We start from the raw sequence: 15210 nt of genomic DNA, 5'->3' as shown, positions 1-15210 counted from the left end.
TTTCATTAATCTCATGTCTCTGTAGTACCAACCAATGTTGTCATTAAGGGTATCCTGGGAAGGAAATATTCATCATGAAGAAAAAAAGCACAAAATCCCGTGTACTTTACAGAAAGAAAAATCATTGATTGAAGACTGACTTCTTCAGAAATTTTTGAACTTTTGTATAGCTTGTAAAAATTCCCCTCCCACGTTATTATCTTTGAAGATCTCACGGAGCTGCTCCTTCCATTTCTTGCCATAAAACTGTCAGCTGAGTGTTTCATTGTGTGATACAGCTCTCTATCGTACAGGAAATTGACCTAAGTCATTTTCCCGTGAGTATAAAAGAAGGAAATAAATTCCATTAACCCTTTCAGTACATGTTATATTTACACTCTTGTAACCTTGCATGTCTTACAACAAAGAAAGACAGTCTCAGTGGGAAACAGCAGTGGCTGTGGTGAGGGTTTTTTATTTTTATGTACTTTTTGTTCTACTCATTGGGTAATTTATTTATGCACAGAAAATATTTGTGGGTGTTTTCACGTTCTTTACAACTTTGCTTTTTCTAACAGCTACAAAATATTTTTGTTATACAAAACTTTAGCATACTCTCTCAGCCTAGAAAATTAACATCTGTTTTTCTTCTTGATTTGGCAGCCTAGTATGTTCTAGTGTGTTGCTGAAACAGAGCTGTGCCAAGAGCTCAGACCCAGCTCTAAACTATCAACTCATGGTAGATATTTCTGATTGAGTTCTTCTGAAGTCTTTTGCTGGATGATTAGAGATGGGCAGACTGCAAGAGTTAAGGAGCTGTGAATAAAACAATGCAAATTCATAAACCTTATCTAAATTTTCCTAGACCTCTAAACAAAGAGAAATTCTGGAGCTGTAAGGATAACCTTGCACTGTGGAATTCTTAATGATTCTTAATGTTCTGCAGATAATGGCTTATCAAAGTTGACACTCACTTATAAGTATCCTAGTTTTCCACATGGATAAAATTTGTGGTACAAAGTGGAGAAGACAGGGCAAAGGTCCTTAGCTTACACCATAACAAGAGGTGAGCAGTGATCATAAACTCGAGATTCAAAACCCAAAATATGTACCATTAATTTCATCTTCTATCAGAATGTTTTGTCTACTACCGGTGAGTTTTGCATTCTTTTCCAAGAAATCCTTTATCTGTGCTATATTCTACCTGAATTCTCCTGTTGGAACCACTGAATAGCACCAGGCTGGAAGGAAATTCAACTACAAGTTCAACCTCATCTTGCTGCATCTGACCATAGGGCAAAGTGAGTAAATACAACCACCAAAGAAAAAACAGATGCAGCTCAGAAAGAGCAGCATGCAAATCATCTTTAAAGGCAAAATAAGCAAAATTATTTCAGGGAAAGGATTTTTGACTTTCCAGTAGCACTCAGAAAAAGCTGCAGATAGCCCCTAAAATATTGCCAACTCTTCTCTTGTGAGGAAACAAAAGGCTCACCATTCTTTTGCTTTGTATTCAGTCTTACATTCTCATAACTTCTGATCTGCTGTTCTACTTCCCACACTTTTGCTGAGCATATATGACCATGTACTTTTGGAATTTAATAATAATATTTCATTAACAGTTAGTGATTATTTTTGAAGGCAGGTGTCCCTTGGTCCAATTTCACATCTAAAACTACTTATCTGGGGAAAGGTGGGAACAAGAGAATACAGCATTTCTTTCACAGGACTAACCTGGCTTATGCAAAAAAACCCCACAATTACAACCCTCAGAAATACAATAAAACTTCTGAGAAAATAAATTCCACAGACTTGCAGTTTTCTTCAGCTTAAGTGATCAATAATCCATAGACATGTTCTTCTGATTCCCAAAAATTTCATTCTGACTTTTCAGAAGGAAATGAGAACTGAAGGATTTGATACCTGGTCTGCCCTTGGAGGCATTTACCTGTGACCAACACATTTTTCTGTGTAACTTGTATAAAAATCATACAACTACTGTTCTGACTACTCAGGGTACTTATTCTCACATGCCACACAAGGAAGGCATACAGCAGTAAATGGCCTACAGATGGAAGGAGGTTCCACAGCAGTGAAGGCAGTCAGAGTTTTCTGGTTTCCCCATCTCTGTGAAAATACAAGTGCAACAGTTGGGCTAGGAGGAGAGAAAAATTCTTTTTTAGTTTTGGGTTGAAGCTTAGCTGTGATCCCTACTAAGACACATACCAGATGTTTTAGCTTAGTGAGGGACCTAAGGGGTTGTGAAGGTCATTTCTCGAAGCTGGTGTCATGTTGTCCCATACCTACCAACACCAAGGGTAAAAAAAGCAATAGAAACATAAAACGTCCCTGCTTAAGTTTACATACATATTTTTGTGATCACAGCTTGGACTACACACATTTTGGGGTGATTAACTTCCTCAGTCATATTTTCAATGCCTAATGCAATTGTAGACTACATTATACAGCTGAACAGGAAAGCTCCAATAAGTTCTTCATGAGAAGACAAATGGAAATTCAACTTTTCTGAACTCTGCTACAAAATCATCTTTCGCTATTTCATTACACAGGCAGTGCTTCCCCCTCCTCACTCCTTTTTCCTCCTGCCAAGCCCAGCACGGATTTCTATTCTACCTGTCCTATGCTGTCCCTTCCTTCCTAGAAACAAAGTGGAAAAAGCATGGATGATAAACAAAACGAAAAATAAAGGACTGTGTCACAGTCTGCTAGAAATTAAAATTACTGAAATCCTGGTTCTCCTTTAAGAATGAAAGGCTGTAATAAAGAAAACATCCAGAACATGCAAGCTCCAGCTGTAAGCTGAGGACTCTGTTAGGAAAAATGACATTAGGATATAAATGCAAACATTATTCTTTGATGTCTGGATACAATTCAAAGCACTTAAAAATTACAGAGTATTTAGGCATTAAAAACCATCTTTTAAATTATACCTGAATACTCTTCAGTCTCATTTAGACTTATCCAGGATGCATTAAAATGTATATTTTATGACCATAGCCAATTCTGCCATGTAAAGTTAATCTCAAAAGCAATTCACATGAACATCCATTTCCTTCTTATATTAAAAACTGCTTACTAGTTCCAGTTTTCATTGCTTTCTGGGACTGAGTTTTTCCTTTAAAGAAGTAGAAGAAATCTGTTTTCCATAGGATCCAGCTTTTCAAGCAGTTTTGTCCATCACTGCTATGTCTTTCCAGGGCTTGGGCATAGGGACTTTGGAGTCAATGTTCAAATTCTGATGTCCAGTTTTTTCACTGGAACACCTTCCAAGCTGCACTCCACCATCAGCACCACCTACTTATTGTTCTGGTATGTGCTCCTGGATTCCTCACTGTCCATTTTGACATGAGTGGAGGAGGACCACGAGGTTTTCCTGAGCCTGCACATCTCCTGGGGCACTGACTCTAGGTCCTCAGAAAAGACAAGTTCCAAGTAGAACTTGGAACCTGAAGAGCATCTTCCTTTTGTGGCAGATTTAGAAAGCAGCATGTCCATTGCAAGAACAAGAAGATGGACAAGAAAGTGAAGGCACTGTTCATCAGTTTTAAAGCTCCACCAGAAAAGGAAGATAGATCTGAGCAATCACAATCTGTCTTCTCTTTGGCTCATCAGTACAATTTCATTAACACAGTAGCAGGCACTTAAAGAGTAACTTGGGCAGAATTTTGGTGTCCACAAGAAAAACATATTTCCTTATAAAAGCAATTCATTTTACTTTAAGACCCAGGACTGCACAACTTGAAGTGCCAGAAACTGTGGCAAAGGAATACAGGAGAATGGGGAGAGATGATTTTAAAAAGCTTCAAACATCCATCTCAAATGTTTTAGACTACACAGTGTGACAAGAACTGATTAAACTATATAGAATACTTTTTGGCTAACTGAAATGGTAACATTTAAGGAACTTTTGTTCAAAAATATCTTGTCTAATAAATGTCAAAATTTCCATTAAAATATTAAAAGGGTACCGAAAATAAAAAAAATTACAGGCAGCTTTTATTGCAAAGACAAGTTTTAGCAATTTTGAAATTTTCAATGGAAAAAGCCTCATTAAGGAACAAAACTTATTTCAAAAGGGAGAAGATAAGTCTGGACGGTCTGAAAAAAAATTGCAGCTAATTAAAAGAGAAGCTTGCTACATGTAGATTTTTATTACTTTTCCCAGTGATCCATATTTTAAAGCTCTGCAGTTACTCATGAAGAAGCTCTGTTTGAAAATGGTACTTCTGTCATTAAGCAACTTAAATTAAACCTAACATTTCCACCTCCTTCATTGTCTATTTTCTAATAGAGCCTAAATTATGATTTGCTCCTGTCTCTGGTAAGTTATTTTGAGCCTCAAGTGAAGTTAGTGTTGAGTGTTATGGGTCTGACCAGTGCCATACTCAGTTCAAACTCACCTAGAATCCCATAAGTTTTGGAATGGAGTCTATTCCTTGTATGAATATATTGCTCATAGAAGACAGGAAACCTAAGCATCTTTGCCTTGTCATCCAGGAGATTTATGTTTCTATGTAAGCTGGATAACTAGAAAGACTCCAGGGCTTTTCTACTTTTTATTCCTGCAAGGTGATGATATTGCTTTGGACCTCAGAGTAGCTACTGGATTCATATGAACACACCTGAAAATATAAATCATGGTTATCCTCTACCTGGAAATTATGCTGCACCATACTCAAGTGCAGAACCATGTTGATAATTGCTGAAAGGTGCAAAATAGAGTTTAGGGAGTGAAACCCAGAGGAGCAGGAAGAGAGCTTGGGACAGCCTCAGCAGCACCCCAGACCACAGGAATGCCACCAGACCACCTCACAGCATCTGTGGTCTGAGCATTTGGAGCTGATTTTCTACCTGCCTTCACACCAATGCACATACAGAACCCTGAACAGTCTAACCCTAAGTAGGCATCAATACCTAGTTGACAGTTATCCTGCTAAATTACCTGTGCATATTGTTCTTAGCAACAATAGGATTTTATATGTTGTTAAATCCAAAATTATGTATCAATCAATGTATGAGGTGTTGTTTTCATGCATTTAAAATAATCCCTTACAAATCTGGTCATTTTTTGAGCAGCAAAATGAACAAAATCTCATTGCCTATAGAATTGCAAAATTGTGATATTTAATAAGAGTTGAACTCCAATTACCATCCTTGCCACAAAAGGGAATTTTAATAATGTCTTTTCTAATCTCCACATTTGTTTTCACAGAAATTATAGGAACTTCATGTCCTCGAAATACCTCTTCATCATCAAATGCGTTCAAATTAATCCTTTATTTCAAGTTATTAGAGAGGAAACCAACAGATATGCTCACAGACATACAAAATAATTCCTTAAGTCTCATCTCCTTAGGAATATAGGTTTTCAGTTTACACTGAGATCAAGAGAATCAAGCAAGTTTAAAAAAAATAAAAAAGGAATATGTGATAAAAATTAAGAAATTGTCTTGTAATATGATCAGGTTGGAGACAATCTCAGTGTCTAATCTCACACTTCCTTCCCATAAAATCTGGCCCCAAGTTTTGGCCCTACATCAAGTACCACATAGGAGAAGATCATTGGGAAACAGGACCAAGTAGCTCAGGATTTTTTCTTTTTCCTCAGTAAGTGCCCAAGAGAAATCCAGCCTTGTTTCAAGGCACAGGTGCAGGAAGAACACAGAGAGGCGTCTGCCACAGCCTCCCCACCTGTCTAGACACATGTCTAGAGCTCAACCCAGCTGACCACCCTCCTCTCCTCCAGCAGTGTTCCCAAAGCAGGGGCCCTGGGAGACAAAATTGTTTGTGTTTCCAAGAGCTGCTTTGCCTGGGATGTGTCAGGGAAACATCACTGCTCCAGCCACAGCTTCAAACTCGTCTCTATAACCATGGAAGCCAAACCCTATCTCATTGTTAATGAGCAATGAGGTTCTGATGGAACCGTGGAAGTGCAGACCTGAGGACAAACACCAGAAACTTATGTGGGCTCACTGGAGAAAATTAAGACATTTGTAATCACACACATAAAACAAGGATAATAACAGCATGTTTAAGATGGGATTTGATGATTTTTTTTCCTTATATATCAATGGTTGGTAAATGGAATTATTGTATTTCAGCCATCTTAATGAGATCTGAAAGAAAATATTATTAAAAGCATCATAGAACTTCCAAAGCTCAAGGCAAAAAGATTCACAGTAAAAATGCATTCATTTTGAAAAGATACAAAGCTCAGTGTCTGAGAAAAATCAGGCAGTACTTGCCACCATTTTTGCTGCTGCAAATTAAAATAAACTGGATTTTTCAGGGAATATTTTCAGAACCTAAGGACTGTATGATACTGTATCTCCCGTCCATTTAAACCAACCTGTCTTTCCAGTCATCTGCAGTTGTCTTTCAATGGTGTTAAAAAATGCTATATAATTTTAGTAACAGGTTTCCACAACCCACTGGTTTACAGTCCTCCACATACACCCTAACTTCACTAAAGTATATCCCTGGTTTTAGAGGTTTTGCAGCTGTTCCAGCTACAGCTGTCCAGTGTCTCTGAACATTTCTTGAGTTGTTTTTGGTTTTTTTCCTAGATCTGCCAGGGTTAATTGTTACACAAAAAGTCCAGTCAGCACAGCCTGGATGTAAAAGGAATACAGAGAAAAGTAGGAAACACCTCACCAAAGTGAACTCCCTCTTCAGACAGAAGATACTGGCATGAACTCTCTCCCTCACACAACATACCCGCAACCTGTTTAAGTGTACCAGCACCACTAAACAATCATTTGCATTTATTATTATTATTATTACTCAATTCAAAGGCTGATGTCAAGATGTCTGAGGCAAGGAAAGTACATGGTGCATTTTTAAAAAGTCCTCAGTTTGACTGGAGTTTTCTGTTTTCCTTGGGGTTTCTCTACCTTTTTTTTCTTTTTTTTTTTTTTAAGCTCTGTTCTAAGAAAAGGAAAGCGGGGGATTTACTAAAAGCAGGGCAAGTCGGTTAGTTATGAGTCACCTTCATGACTTATAAAGGGTCTCAAGTTGTTTGGAGCGGGCTTTCTTCACCTAACTCATGCTGAAGGGATATCAGGAGCCAGCCAGACCAACACCTCTGTGGCAACTATTCCTGCCTCATTTTTCATTTACCTTCTTTTTCTGTCTCTCTCTTTTGCTCTCTCTCTCTCTCCTTAAAAGGAAAAAAAAAAAAAAAAAAAAAAAAAAAAAAAAAAAAAGCCAAGCTGAGTGATCATGGTTAACCTGTGAGATGGAACAAAGGAAGTCTGTGGCCTTCTTGCTGCATTGGTTTTGCTTGTATCTCTGTGTGCACTGCCTCATAGCAGGTAGGTTTTTCAGCTTTGTTCTTTGGTGTTTGTTTATTTTTGCATGCACTCTTTTTTAAAAATGAGAAGCTCGTGTGCTAAAGGAGACAGGACCAGACCAAGGGAGGGGCCTCCAGGGCAGGGCTCAGAAGACTCAAGAGACAGGGAGGCTGAACTTCAAACTTTTGCACACATGCAAAAATATTCTAGCAGGCATCCTTATGGAATATGCCTCCAGCCATCCAGACTCACACAGCCTCCAAAGAATGCAAAGGCAGCTCCCTTGCTGGTTTTGAATTCTCCTTCATGGTGACCTCGTTTATCTGGTGGGACAGCACACACAGGAAAGGTGCCCACATGCTGCTTGCTAGCCCGTGCACTGCTCCTTTTGTTCTGAGGTCAATAGTTTACAAGACCATACAACATGGAATAGAATTTCTACAGCATTTCAATTGCCTGCTTGGAAGAGTTTCATGATGATGCATCTGCAGTTACTGTCTTGCCTGCAGCTTGCCAGAGGCATTTTGAGGTGTGGAAAACTAACTGTGTGACTTTTTAAATTTTGACCAAAGAAGTAGTTTTGGATAATGTGTCAAGTTTTTTGTCCTTATTTCATAAATAAGCAGCAGAGAAATGCCTTCTTTAAAATATATCCATTAGACTTGCGTCATTTACTATGGTTTAATTCTTTTTAAAATTAACATTATTCAAATGCCTATATGAGAACTCAACACGGCTTTCTTGAAATCCCTAATCATATCCACAAAACAGGATCTCCATGCTCATAATTAATACCTGTCTGATGAAAACTCTAAGGTTTTATTTGATGATAAAAATTTTATCTGGATTCAAATTTTGGCAGAAAATATATAGGATCAATAATTTATTCTACTAGTTTTTCAATATGGCAATTCTTAATTTACAAAGGAGTAAGCAAAGTAGTTGAAAGTTAGTATTTAAAAAGCAGATTATCCAGCTACTGAGCCACAAAGTAGAGGCATGTTTTATTATACAGGAATATTTTTGGCAGACAAAAGCTTTTTCTATCTACCTGCATATCTTTGGAGCTCTTCCAGTATCTTAAAAACCTGAATTCAATATTTTTTTAATGTTTTTAAAAGAATAGTTTTACTTTCTGGGAAATTAGATTAAAAGACTTAAAAACCTCCTGAAAATGTAAACAGAGTATCTGAAAATGGATGGTTGTACACTGTTCATATGTAACAGCATTTTGTAGGTGATTAAAATATTCATAGAATTGTTAATTGTATTAACTCTAATTCTTTTTCAGTCAAAATTAGATTTCTGCTATTCAAAGCTAAAAACACCTCTGAAACTGGCACATTCCATTTTGGCCTTATTTTTTTACAAAAAATGGGGTTTTCCATGACTGCAGAACAACAAATATTCAAAAGACACTCTTACACTATCAAAGCGTCAGGCTTGGTGTCTATCACAGTCCAATTCTTCCAACATGACTGTGAGTTTACATGCTTATACATGAGTACTGCAGATTTCCAGCCTTTGTGAACTGCCTTTCCTCCCACCAGAAAAGGACTTGGTAGATGTGACAGCACAACCCTAAACATCAGCAGATCAGGCTTCCCAAAAGGCTAGTTCTAAATTATTTTTGCTCTTTGGAGAACACCTTTTATCTTTCTAAACTGGCTACTGAATTTTGCAGAGTTGGCACTACTTTCCTAAGCTGCACATGCTTTTCATTAAAAAAAAAAAAAAATATTGGGATGTACTACCAAGGCTTGCATGTCTTCTTCCTATCAACCCAGCAATAAAAAGTTGAATTTTATTCCAGATTGTGACAAAGAAGCCCCTCCAGTTGGGCAATAAGTAAATAAGAATTTGGTCATTGGAACTGGAGAGGCAAAACTGGCTAAATTCACATAACCTGACTAATGAGCTAGATGCTTCTAATCCTTCAGTGGACTACCATAAGTCCCCTCAGAACCTTCAGGTACCATACAGAAGTGTCCAAATGTAGAGGTGGGATTTGTCACAGTTTAAGTACTTTGAACTATACTTTTGATGATACTTCTGAAGGGAATTTGACTTTAATTGGACAGCTCCCATGGAGGCAGTAGCAGTGAAAGCAGATATGAAGTCTGAAAATGAAAATAAAACACACACCTATCTGAGGTCACTGCAACAGATGAAGGAACAGAGAAGCAGATGAGAGAATGGGACCTAACGACCAGAGATCAGCAGATAAGATAGGAAGGATACATGTTTTATTCTGATTACAGGGGAAGAAAGACAGTGCTGGAAAGGGGAAGAAGAAAGTCACACCAGATCTTCTGATTTTTTTCTTCATTAATGTTGCAAGGGAAATAACAGGGGATTTTATTTCATTATATTTAAACCTGAGGAGATAGTCACTGTTTCCACTGATGTCAAGGCCACATTTTTAGAGCTGTTTGAGAAGACAGCGGGGAGGAATACAGGTATTTGTTCATGTAAAGGAAACCTGACAGCTGTACAAAAGGCTGTTACAAAGGTTCAGCAAGAGGAAACGTGTCATTTCTCACCACTTCCTGAAAAAATATGATTTGTATTTCTGCCTTTAGCACACAGAAGCCAAACAGTTTGCAGTGTTGGAGGTGCTATGCAGCTTTTAAATCCAGAACTGAAATGCAACTATAGCAGCCTAGGCAAAACTATTCCATTACATAAATCCAAGATCATGGGAGTAGAAAAGCCCCAAAGTAAATTCTCATCTGTGGTTATGGCCCTGTGCTTTTGCCAGGAAGGGCTGGCCCTGGAGTAAAGCTGCAGAGACCAAGTGCTGCCCAAAGTCTCTCACTGCTGTCACTGCTCAACAATACTGCTGGACAGGCAAGTACAGCACTCATTCAGCTTCTAGAGAAACAATTATTAGATTATTTAAGTGATCAGTTTCAAAACTATCTCTTCTCCAAATCTGAAGGCAGACTGAAAAGTACTGTCAACCACAAATGGCTGCTGCAAACCACAGATAAAAAATTTTCTTTTTAGCAAAAGCCATTTAAGACATTAAATAGTTAGAATTTGGAAGGATGGTGTAAAGATTAGCAACCTGGAATACATTTAAGAGAGTGCAAATTAACAAACATATTCTACAAATATTCTAGGCGCGTAGACTTGGAGTTGACAGAAGCTTTTGGTATGAAAGCTCTTGTCCTATTGCCTAAAGTGATTCTTTTCCAAAGCTTAATGAAGATAAATTTAGTGTTTCCAGAGAAGGAACTGATGTTTTGAATTGAGCCCTTCATACATACCTTTTCCCACTGGATGACATCAAGTGAATAAGGACTTAGAGACATTAAAAGCACAATAATTGAATTCAAGAATAATTTAGGTTAAAAAGAATTTCTGAAGATCATCAAATTCAAATCCCTGCTCAGAGAGGGTTCAATGCAGAATGAATTTAGGTAAGACAATAATCTTTTGTTAACAGAAATTACAGATTTGCTGTCTTACTAAAAAAAAAAAAAAAAAAAAAAAAAAAAAAAAAAAAAACCCACAACACCAAAAAAAAAAAAAAAACCATCAAAAATTAATACCTTAACTTGGATCTTTTATCCTTCTCCCCTGGCCTTTGTCCTTCACCTTACAAACACATACCACAAGTAGACACACAACATTTTATCACAGGTTTAAAAACTTTTCACTTCACTGCCCACAAATGCAAATCTTACACCACAGCTCTCTGTGCCCAACTTCAGTGGGAGTTTACTCTGAACACTCACCAGAGCTCTGAATCATCACTTTAAACCTGAAGTTTGGAAATTTCTAAACCGCTTCTTTTCTGCCTACTAAATTTTATATTCACCTTGGAATTTTTGCTTGCCACACACATATTGCAGCCATGTACAAGGCTGGTTTCATTTAGAGTGGCACAAAGTGAAAGGTAATTTCCCTAAAATCTCTAAATTAGATCACATTCTTACTATGACATTTTAACTTCCTCTTAAAACATGTGTTAGTAACAATAAGGAACTTATAAAAGTACATCAGTTTCTTTAAATTTACATACACAAAAAGATCTCCAAAACTGCCTCATATATAATGTCTCATTCTCATACAAGCTTTCTTGTTACTTTTTGACTAAACAACAAAAAAAGTGGTAGTTGTTTTTTTAAGTGGTTACTGGGAGACTAAAGAGAAAACAAACAAGATTTAACTACTTATGAACTCTGCAAAGGAGCTGATACTTTGTTTCAGAAGGACAGATAAAGAAAAATATATTTCAATCAAGACATACTTAGCTGAGAACTACATGGGCACTACTTAGGCCTTTTTAAAACTGCTTGGAAAGACTGTCTCAACAATTCAACTCTTATTACTGATGTAAGTAACTGAAAATTCTAAAAATAAATCAGGTAGTTTAACATATAATGATGATTCTCTACCCTTGCTTTTACTGAGTGTTTTTCTATTTCATTATGTGATTTCTTTGCAGATTTTTGAAATTGCTGTTTTCTAAAACTCTATCTCCTTGTTTGTTTCCAGAGGAGAACTGATAATAGGCTGAAAGAAGTAAAAAAGCATTCAACTTTGGTCAAAAAGATTCATCAAATTAATTTTATGGTCAAATCATCAGTTAATGGACTGGTTAATATTATTAAGCAATTAGGAAATGGTTCAACACAGACAATTATATTAATTCATTTCATTCTAACGTACTGGTTAGAGATAGGCGTGAGGGTGTAGGAGCTCTGCATATAGATTCTAGACCAGCAAATAAAACTGTCCAAAAGGTTTTCTTTCTGCTTATTTATACCAGAATCCAAAGGAATATTTGTTGCCTAATGATCAACCTTGTATACTGAAGAAACTATGATTGTGTTTTAGCTCTGTTTCACACATCCTGTTAAAGAGTCAGCTCTCCTGAGAGGCATTTTTTCTTAGTTAAATCAGAATAAATCAAGTCATTTTTGGTTTTGTTTTTTTGGGGAGTTTAAAACATTTTGAGGAACAAGGGTTATATTAGAAGTCTTCATTAACTGATATCTAAAGGTATACAAAATTAAGCACGACCATGCTGCAGTCTGTATTCTGCCTGCTCACAGCAAGCTCAATGCACTCTGGTTCTCTCTCTCTAGCTAAAACAATGGCAAGTTTGACTGGGTTTAAATGTACAGCAGATGGATCCTGTGTATTTAACTGCAATATTGAAACTGAAATATCTCTGATATTTCTCCATTGTCTGCCATAATTTCTTGATATGTATTTTTTCTCTTTTTTTTTTTTTTTTTTTTTCTTTTTTTTTTTTAGGTATGTCAAAGGGAAAACCCAGTGCTTTGAGTTCTTTATGTCTCATACTCCAGTCTCTGGAGTTCTGTTGGCTGTATGTTGTTAATGCTAATTGTGATAGGGGTTTTTACCTATGACTGACTCCTACACATTAGCATTAACACTGTACCATGCCTCTTACCAGAAGTCACATGGAACAAACTGTTGCTGTGGAAGGAGAACAGAAATCATGAATCAGTCAGTGCTATGCTGGGAAAAACCTCTGCTATACATGTAAAAAGACAAGCTGTTCTGCATACAGCCATGCTTGCTAGAATACTTGCTAGGTATAGTCTGGAAAAGCAGTGAAAAAATAGCAGCTTTGTGTATTAGCAGGTCCTTACTAGGATATCAAATGTGTAACATTTTGAAAGCAACAACCTCGGTTGCTTTATCACTTTTTAGCTCTTTTGGTTTTACTTCCTACACAAATATTTCATTTCTTCATTTTTATTTAGGAAAGAAAAAATATGGATTAAACTCTTGACGTGTGCAACTTCTATTAATTTCTATAGAATTTAATTATACGTAAGAGCAAAACTGACAGAAAATATGTCTTTGATATTACATTGTCAGTTCTTTAGGAGAAATGGGTCAATGGGTCATTATGAGAAAATGAAAGTATCTTTAGTGTACTTTAGGATTACCTAAGCATTACAAATTTCAAGAAGTCTTAGAAAATTGTAGAGAAACGGAAAAGTATTGTTATATTTATTTTGTGGAAGGTCTAAATAGTTCCTGAATATTCAGTCACAAAACTTGAGTGACAGTCAGTTCTTAAAACTCTCTCTTATCTCTCCTTAAATCTGCTTGGGGAATAGTTTAGCTCTGAAACTTTAATTTGATGGGAGAACAAAGGGAAAACTAAAAAACTCAAAATACTTACCATAAATTAAGAAATATGGTTAATGTTTGTGATGTATCAATACGAAAACCTTTCTGTTAGCAATGTTCTGCCTGTGAATCCCCCAGTACAAGGAATGATCACAGAGCACTCAAGACCACAGAAACTTACAAATCAATGGTCTCATAAATAAGTGTCCCATACACAGAGTCTCACTGAAAGTGATTTTTACACTCAGACAGAACTGCTGCAGGGCATGGATGTTTTCCAAATCAGGCTCTAGGTTAAGTGGCTCCCCCAGGATGCGTATATTGAGAAGCCATAACCACCGAAAAGGAAAAGCCACTTTTATCCCTTACAAAGTCATAGCTGTAGCTCTGAGAGGGAATTCCCAAAGTGGTGCAGCATATTTTGGTAAAGGAAAGCATATTCCTATTAAACTTCCAGAGAAAATAGCTTTAAAACCAGGAAGAAAATTGTGGCAAAAGCGAGGAGAGTCCAGAGACAATCTCATTTCTTGGGTGACACTGAAGCTCAGTTTGATTTCCCTGTCCACTTGAGGCCACATTCAGCAGCATTGGTTTGCTGAAGCAAAGATGATCCCAGAGTGTCTATCCTGTATAGACACATGTCAATAGAAGGTGTCTTAAGGAAGACACCAGAACTTTCCCCTCACCATCCTGATTCATAGTCATGCCATAAAAATCAAGTATTTGTTCCCTCACATTTTATCTCTTTAAAATTTCTCTCTAAAAAACTTGCAAACTTAAGAAATAGATACCTATTATAAATATGGTCAAATGTTAGACCAATTATGTGTATTCTTTCTGCATAGCTGGTTCCCCAGAAAAGTGGACATAGTTAGGTTATGGATATTATATTAGCAGATACTAAAATAATAGGGTTTTTTTCACTCTGAAAAAATGTTAATGCTGTCCATGACTGGGGTTAAGTCTTGTGAAAAACCACAGCATGATAGCATTACCATTTTCAGATGGTTGGTGTTCTTCAAGAAATACCCTCTGTCAACTCTTCCCATCAAACACCTTTATGCTGCCAAGCTCCTCTGTCTGTAAAAACTAATAAAATAAATGTAGCAAGTTCACTGGCTTCAAACATAACAAAGTACTGTGCTGAGTGGAATAGTGCTAGATAAGTTACCAAAAAGCAGTAGAAGGTTACTCCTTGACAGAAGTTAAAATTTAAAGGAAAACTTGCTCTGGCTGCTGCCATGAAAGGACTTCATGTCTACCTATGATTGCTTTCATCACTTGCAAGTGTTCCCAGGGAAGACCTTTACTGCCTGGCAAGAAAAAAAATTACTCTTTATTAGCATTTAATTCCTTCTGTTATGAAATAAGTCATACTATATCCCAATTGCCTTTTCTATCTCCAAAATCCATGATAACATGAAATACAGAATATTTCTTTGGAAAAAAAATTTTCAGTTCATTATATGTGTCAGCTGATACTGCTCAGCCTTCCTACTGCCACCTCTTAGGATTAAGACACCCTGTAGCTTTAACCTTAATATAGGGTTTTCTCTTTTTGGATAAAACCAGTAAAGAAAAGGGAAAAATTAAAAGTTTCAAATTTCAAACAAGATGCAGAAGGAGGAACAACTTGAATGTGAGAAGCCATGAAACTACTGCTGAGATGTGCAACAAGGAAGAAGGCTTCAGGCCTTTTCCTCTATCACTACAGAATCCTGGAATGAGGTGGGTTTAAAGAGACCTTAAAGATCATCCTGTTCCAGCACCCCAGCCAGAGGCAGGGACACTTTCC

This window comes from Onychostruthus taczanowskii, unplaced genomic scaffold (genome assembly GCF_017590055.1).
Source record: "Onychostruthus taczanowskii isolate IOZ18803 unplaced genomic scaffold, ASM1759005v1 scaffold47, whole genome shotgun sequence".
In the NCBI taxonomy this organism is placed as follows: Eukaryota; Metazoa; Chordata; class Aves; order Passeriformes; family Passeridae; genus Onychostruthus; species Onychostruthus taczanowskii.
This window is presented reverse-complemented; position numbering follows the sequence as displayed.